Source organism: Thalassophryne amazonica, unplaced genomic scaffold, assembly GCF_902500255.1.
Source record: "Thalassophryne amazonica unplaced genomic scaffold, fThaAma1.1, whole genome shotgun sequence".
NCBI classification, from domain to species: domain Eukaryota; kingdom Metazoa; phylum Chordata; class Actinopteri; order Batrachoidiformes; family Batrachoididae; genus Thalassophryne; species Thalassophryne amazonica.
Window position 1 is genome coordinate 33,255 of NW_022986265.1, and position 7,406 is coordinate 40,660.

Sequence of the window (7,406 nt, forward strand, 5' to 3'; positions counted from 1 at the left end):
AAAGACAAATTAACAGGTCTGTGTGAGCCAGAATTCTTGCTGGTTGGTAGGTGATCAAATACTTATTTGCAGCGGTAACATACAAATAAATTATTAAAAAATCATACATTGTGATTTCCAGATTTTTTTTAGATTATGTCTCTCACAGTGGACATGCACCTAAGATGAAAATTTCAGACCCCTCCATGATTTCTAAGTGGGAGAACTTGCAAAATCGCAGGGTGTGCAAATACTTATTTTCCTCACTGTTAACAGAACGGCCTTGGGCAGGGAATGATGGGGCCTGTACACTAGCCCAAGGTTGGCGCTGTTACGTTTCATTTCTGAGAACAATTATATCTGTTTGAGGACAGACCGTGAGACGCCCGAGGCGAAGAGTGATAATTCATATCGATGTGAGTGTTACAGTCTGGGACCGGGTTGCGTGTTGGACCCAAGAGCAGGAGCAGTAAGGCAGACACAGGAGGAGTTAACCAAAAGTTTATTGAACCAAACAAGGGAGAACTGCGCAGTAGACAAGACAGACTGGGCTACTGGACTGGAACCAGGAACTGACTGGATTGAAACCAGCCGGAAACCAGGAACTGATAAGGCTGGGACCAGGAGGACTACGGGACCATAACCAGGGACAGACAGGACTGGGACCTGGTACTGACGGGACAGGGACCAGGTGAAGTGAGCCTGTGGAGCTACTGGGGCTGGATGAACTGCAAGGGAGATGAGAAGGCTGATGAATATGTGCAAGTGCACCATGAGACATGAAACTCAATGTTAAATAGTTCCTTTAGCTGCAGCTCAGGGACTGAGTTCCAAAAGATGACAGAGTTCAAATCCAAAGTTCAGTTCATAGTCAAAGTTCAAATGATGAGAATATAGTTCAAAACCAACGTTCAGTTCAGGATCAAGTCTCTGTGTTTAGGTTTTCTGTGCTGCACTCAGATAAACAATACGTTTGTCTCAGAACCTTAGATGTTGAGGTGTTCGGTAAGTGGATCTGCTCACAGAAGGCACCAAATGGTTAAACAGTTCAGTCAGAGAAAAACTACTTCTCAGTGCTCACTGTTCCAGAACCAGTGCTGATGGAGTTAACTGTGATTATAGAAAATCTGCTGATCACTTAGCGATGCGGAATAGATCAAAGGCTGAGTATTTGCAGTCGATTAATGTGAGACGCAGCGGGTGAAAGAACACAGGAGAAATTCAGCAGAAGCATCTAAGTTTAAAAACTTACAGCAGATGGAACGTGACCTTGGAATTAACCTGAATGATCCACATTAAACACAGAAGTTAGATATCGAGCTAGAACTTACACAGTAAACGAATACTGATTGATAACTTAAACATTACTATCCAGATGCTCAAAGAAATACACAGACAGTTAAATTTAGACCAAAAACTCATGGAAGAAATAAAGATTACATTAAGTCTGCAGAGGTGTCAAGTAACGAAGTACAAATACTTCGTTACTGTACTTAAGTACACTTTTTAGGTATCTATACTTTACTCCTTTACTTATTTTTCTGCCTACTTCCGACTTCTACTTATTACATTTTCACACAAGTATCTGTACTTTCTATTCCTTACATTTTTAAAACAAACAGCCTCGTTACTCTTGGCTTCAGCGCCGGTGGATGTGCGCTGAGGCCTCAGCGCACATCCACCGGTGCGGCTTTACCGAGGTGCCAGCGCGGATTTATCTGACCATGGGTCCGAAGAAGGCACTGACGGCGGAGGAGGGAGACGATATCAAGAAGTCCCTGGACTTTTTGTCTGAGGAAATCTCTGTTGTTAAAATGCAGCAGAAATCCATTATGGAGCTGGTGGAAGAAGTGAAGGCTCTCCGGATCCAGAATGCCGAGAAAGACCGGCGTCTGGTGCACCTGGAGAACCGTGTTGCGGAGTTGGAACAGTACACAAGGATGAACGACGTTATTATTACAGGAATTCATATTAAACCTCGATCCTACGCACAGGCGGTGTCAGAAGACAGCGGAGGGGAGGCCAGTGAGCAGGAGGCCAGCTCAGTGGAACAACAGGTGGCTGACTTCCTGCAATCTAAAGGTATTCAAATGGACTGTAATAACATTGAAGCGTGCCACCCCCTGCCCAGGAGAGAAGATGGAGACAAGCGAGCAGTTATAATGAGGTTTGTCAACAGAAAACATAAAATGGCATTGTTAAAACAGGGACGGAAACTCAAAGGAACAAACGTATTCATCAATGAACATCTGACCAACAGAAACGCAGACATCGCCAGGAAAGCTCGTCTCTTAAAAAAATCAGGGAAAAATTCAACAGACATGGACATCCAACTGCAAAACATTCATCAAACTGAACGGAACACCAGAACAAGAGGTTATGGTAATCAGGAACATCAAGGAACTGGACAAATACGACCAATAAGGTATGAGGACACAAACACATCACAACACCATGACACAGACCAGAGGAACCTATTCATCTACTACATCATCTACATCTGGAGACAAGAAGGATATAACTCAAAGGATTGCTGATCATGGAAAACTAGAACTGAGAACATTTAAATACACAGACCACAATGTACTGGACTTGGAGCACGATATAGACCCGGACAATAATTTCTTCTCAAATATCAATGACAGTTGTTGCTATTATACAGATGAACAGTTTAATCGGATCATTAAAACGGATAACAAATTATCAATAATCCATTTCAACAGCAGAAGTCTGTATGCAAACTTTAACAACATTAAAGTCAATTAAAAAAAAAATTAACATAATTGCTATATCAGAAACATGGATCAATGAAGATAAAGGAATGGATTTTGAACCAGTCGAAGCAGTGGTTCGCAGATTGAAGCAATGCTTCAACCTATTTATTCTTTCTTTCGCTTAATTTTCCCCCGCTAAAACCCTAAAGAGCATACTTCTGTGAGTATTATTTACCTTTTCTATGTTAAACCGACCTGTTATGGTCTTCTGAAACAGTTGATAGATGTATTTTATAACTTAAAAACAGGAGCGACGCTAACACGTTAGCATGTCTATGGCATTTTCAATGTTAAAAGTTAGCATGAAGCAGTTCCAGCTGTCTTCACGCTCGGGTGCATTTGTTTTCAAATTGTAATATTTCTTAAATTTATTTTTGTTTATATATTAATAATCTAATGATAATTATTATATACAATTTCAGAGAAACAGACAAAAAGAACCTGAATAGAAACACAACAGAAAATAAAATATAAAAGCAACTAACAATGAACATACGAGGGCTGTCAATAAAGTAACGGTCCTTTTTATTTTTTTCAAAAACTATATGGATTTCATTCATATGTTTTTACGTCAGACATGCTTGAACCCTCGTGCGCATGCGTGAGTTTTTCCACGCCTGTCGGTGACGTCATTCGCCTGTGAGCACTCCTTGTGGGAGGAGTCGTCCCATGTCGAAGTGGACATGGTTCGAAAAATTAAGCTGGTTTTCAGTGAAAATTTTAACGGCTGATGAGAGATTTTGAGGTGAGACTGTCGCTTTAAGGACTTTTCACGGTGCGAGACGTCGCTCAGCGCTCTCAGCCGCCGTCGTCAGCCTGTTCAAGCTGAAAACCTCCACATTTCAGGCTCTATTGATCCAGGACGTCGTGAGAGAACAGAGAAGTTTCAGAAGAAGTCGGTTTCAGCATTTTATCCGGATATTCCACTGTTAAAGGAGATTTTTTTAATGAAAGACGTGCGGACAGGTCCGCGCGTCGGCTCGCAGCCAACGCGACGCTCCGCCACAGGAAAAACACCTCTGTTGAAAGCCTTAAGGACAAGTTGGAACATGTCCTGCTGTTAAACAATTTCTCATATACTCACTCCACTGAAAACCATCAAAAGCGGCCTGGATTTTACAAATGGTTATCAACACGGAGGTGTTTTTCCTGTGCCGCCGCGCCGCGTCGGCTGCGTCCCGATGCCCGGACCCGTCCGCACGTCTTTCATTAAAAAAATCTCCTTTAACAGTGGAATATCCGGATAAAATGCTGAAACCGACTTCTTCTGAAACTTCTCTGTTCTGTTAAAAGTTTCACTGAAAACCAGCTTAATTTTTCGAACCGTGTCCACTTCGATGTGTCTCACAGGTTTAGAAAAAATTTTGATCAAACAACGCGCCAGTCTCTCAGCAACTTCTCAGACAAAGGAATTCCGACGAGGGGCTGGATGACTCCTCCCACAAGGAGTGCTCACAGGCGAATGACGTCACCGACAGGCGTGGAAAAACTCACGCATGCGCACGAGGGTTCAAGCATGTCTGACGTAAAAACATATGAATGAAATCCATATAGTTTTTGAAAAAAATAAAAAGGACCGTTACTTTATTGACAGACCTCGTACATACATACAGAAATAAATAAGTGTTTCCTGTGAACACCTAGTGACTCTTACACCTCCATTTCATCCCTGTCTTATTTAAGTTTAATGACAGTTTGTTTCGGTCAAACCATATTTTCAATGTGTTAATTTCTTCAGTGATTTCCTCCAGAACTATCTGCCAAACTAGAAAACTGCTGCATCCTAGTAAGAGCAGAATACTACTGGAATGAATCTGAATAAGGAAAGTTTTTTTTTTGTCACTAAATGGATGCTGCACTCACTGCAGTTTATTGTCTGGAATAGTCCCAGATTGCATTTCAGAGCTTCTAGAATCGAAACATTTTCGTGCAGGTGGTGTTGGGGGGTAATTTTGGGTTTTGGGTCTTGGGCCACATGTAGAACGAATCAGTTTTTAAATTAAGCTTTCAATTCATATAGTGGCATCTATCTTTTTTTTTTTTTTTTTTTTAACGTTACTTTATACTTTTATACTTTAAGTAGGTTTTGGAGCACATACTTTTTCACTTTTACTTGAGTAAAGAGGTCAAGTTGATACTTCAACGTTTACCAGAGTGTTTTTAAACTGCAGTATCTATACTTCTACTTAAGTAACAAATGTGTGTACTTTTGACACCACTGTAAGTCTGAATGCTTAACTGAGAAAATACAATTAATTCAGTCCAGAGACCTGGAAGCTCCACTCGAGTGCTCTCTAAGCCTGGAATACCACGGGAGGAAAAACACGACGAGTCATAAACTGCGCCTGGAAGCAGCTGTGGGAAAAAAAAAAACACGAGGAATTAAATTCTGCGCCTGGAAGCGGGGAGCGCAGAGACTCCAGTCTGGAAAAATGACGAGCTTGGAGGTTCACAGCGGAAAAAAAAAAACTCAGAGCTTCAGTAGTGGAGACGGAACGCCAAACAAAACAGAAGATAAAGGTTACCGGCTGAGAGCAATTGTATGGCACAGCTGGCACCCGTGGCAACCTGGTTCCGACCAGGAGGAACGCGGAGGTTCTTCAGGAGATGGTGAGGTAGGTGAGGAAAGAATCTGGCCCCAAACCGGACGAAGCACCAAGGTTAAATGCAGAACAGTGATGAGCTGCCATCAGATTCAACTGCGAAGCTCCACTCAGCAGAATGAAAGTCAGCTGTGAGATGTCGCTCTGTCACTCCATGCGCTGACTTGACAGATGGGGTGGGGCCCATGAGTAACATGACAGGTAGGAGCAGAGCCCTGATGTAATCCACAGCTGACACACCCGTGGCCACTTCACCCAGCAGCTCCACCTCAGCTTCACCTGGAAACACAGACAAACCAGCAGACCAGGTGCAAACCACAACAGTGACAATAGACTGGGAGACACTGCTGTGTTTTGTATATTGTCTTCTGCAATATGTCTGTATGCAATTTTGCTTCAATAAATTCAGGAGGTGAGTGGGCGGGGCCTTCAGAGCTGACTGACGAGCAGTGACGAGGGTCATGCCCGCCGGCTCTCTCTCCTGATCAGGAAAGAAATTCAGTGTTTCCTGCATGTTCATTCTCTGCAATAATTTAAGCTGTCTCTTTTACCTGGTTTAACCCTGACAGTTGATCATGTGACCAGACGCTTTTCCATATTTGGAGCCTTTAAACTTTCTCATCAGTTTTGCCTGAACTAATAATATTGGTATTTTTTTGATGGTTAAAACATGACTGAAGTTCTCTGGTCTGATTCCAGTCATAACTGTCATCAGTCTCAGTTCCAGAAGTGTCTGAAATCCTGCCACTGGTATCTGGTTGTAAATGACTGTTTGGACCTGAGTTGCTGGCTGGTTGTGGTCCTCCATAGTCCTCTCCATCAGCTTCTGCTGTCAGTGTTCTGTGTACAGATGAACTGCTGGCTACAGGCTCAGCCTCTGTGCTCTCATCACTTGGGCTTTGATGAAGCTGTGATGTCTCTGGTTTTTCATCATCATTTTCACTCTTCACAGGGACGGCAGTGAAACCAAACTTGGTGAGATCTGCCTCCTCCAGCTGCTGAAGCTGCTCTCCCTGCTGACTTATCCACAGCTTCTCTTCTTCTTTAATGTCCTCCTGGTCAGCACCAGATTCCATTCCTGGTGTTCAGGGAGAGTTTCTTCTTTCATCACCAACAACGGCTGCATGTCTGCTTTGTACAAGTGAACTTGAGGATTGAAAACAGCTTCCAGAACTTTCTGTCCTTTGTTCTCTTCTATTAAATGATTTACTGTTTCTTCATAGTCTGCAATCAATCCTTCTAAGAACTCAAACATTTCTTCATCAGCAGCTGTCAGCAGTTGTTTCAGCCTGTCCCTCAGCTGTTGGGCTTTAGACATATTTGTAGAAAGGTTTGTAGTTAGTAGATCGTTGTTCAGTTGCTGAAGAGCAAGTCCGTACGGGAAGGAGGTCCATTCCTGGTGTTCAGGGAGAATTTCTTCTTTAGTCACCAACATGTCTACAAAGACACAAATTAACAATAAATGTGACAATGCCACTCATTGCAATAAAGTATCAGAGCAGTGAGTTTGACCTGATGACAGTAAGTTATTGCACTGATGGAACTGATAAAGTGCAAATGTACATCAGGATTTTTTTTATTTCACAAATTTTAATTCATGTCTTTTTCTTCCACAACTGACTGTTGTAATGTTTTATTTTCTGGATTGTCACAAAATAGTAGAGGGCTGGCGTGCCCAACCAGTTGATCGCATGAAGGAAAAAAAATCTGTCACTGGACTCGAGAGGATTTACTGCTGCTATAACAGACTGATTCAATTGTTCAATTTATCTTGATTTATATAGCGCCAAATCACAACAAAGCTGCCTCAAGGCTCTTCACAAACGTAAGGTCTAACCTTACTAACCCCCAGAGGAAGAACACAGGCGACAGTGGGAAGGAATTACTCCCTCTGATGATTTTAGGAAGAAACCTCAAGCAGACCAGACTCAAAGGGGTGACCCTCTGCTTGGGCCATGATACAGACACAAATTACAGAACAATTCACAAAACAAACATACAGGAAATGTTGTTGGTGCACAGGACACGAGGGTTTCAGAAACAGACACCA

The 7,406-nt window shown here is 42.5% G+C and overlaps 1 long non-coding RNA gene across 1 annotated transcript; it reads right to left on the reverse strand.

Moving 5' to 3' along the window:
- Positions 1-502: 502 nt before the first annotated feature.
- On the reverse strand, positions 503-6,088 carry LOC117505897. The gene is made up of 3 exons (XR_004559300.1): positions 5,279-6,088; positions 5,024-5,108; positions 503-707 (listed from the first exon to the last, which is right to left on the reverse strand). It is a non-coding gene; the product is annotated as an uncharacterized LOC117505897 (long non-coding RNA).
- Between the last annotated feature and the right edge of the window lie 1,318 nt (positions 6,089-7,406).